We start from the raw sequence: 713 nt of genomic DNA, 5'->3' as shown, positions 1-713 counted from the left end.
CTAGTGGAAACAAAAAAGGAAATAGTGCTTTTGTTCACAAATTCACAACAAGCAATGTTGATGCATGCATATTACCTACTCAACAAAAATTAAGCTATAGCCTTAATGTACATAATGGATGACAGTGATCATTACACAAGTGAAGAGAGAAAACGTTTCCTAGATCTTTTCACTGTTTTGGAAAATGAACACAAAATCATATCCCTTTAGTAATACCGCTGCATACTCTTTATGCAGTTTTAAACTATATTATTTAGATAGCATTTATTTGTGTGGTTCACTGCTTGCCCTAAGAGACATTCATTTGTTCAAAGTATGAACTTATTCTAAATTTAAAATGGTAAAAGCAAACTAATGTAAAAACATAATGAAATCACCTTTCAATCTGCTTATGTTCTCACTTTCCATACAAACCTCCATCATAAAAATAATTCCCCAAATTTCTCTGAGATTATTCCAACAAATCCCATGCCTATCAAATCCTAAAACATGCTCCACCTGCTAGTGAAACTATCACAGTAATTGTCTGGGCTTTTATCTAATGAATATGCATGAAAGCAGTCAACACGAAATTCAGACTTAATCTACATTACTGGGAAAAGTTTGTGAAACAAGCTGTTGCATGGAAATTTATGTAATACGTTGTCACCATTCAGCAGAGACAAGCTGTCTGTTGGGGCTGACGGACACCAGGTTCCTATATTCGATCAGGA

At 34.4% G+C, this 713-nt stretch overlaps 1 protein-coding gene across 10 annotated transcripts in view; it reads right to left on the bottom strand.

Annotated features, from left to right (window-relative positions):
- Nucleotides 1–713, bottom strand: part of ADARB2 (adenosine deaminase RNA specific B2 (inactive)) — a 312,048-nt gene that overhangs the window by 300,126 nt on the left and 11,209 nt on the right. The gene's annotated exons all lie outside the window — the stretch shown is intronic.

Source organism: Anser anser (assembly GCF_964211835.1).
Source record: "Anser anser genome assembly, chromosome: 2".
NCBI lineage: Eukaryota > Metazoa > Chordata > Aves > Anseriformes > Anatidae > Anser > Anser anser.
This window is presented reverse-complemented; position numbering and strand designations above follow the sequence as displayed.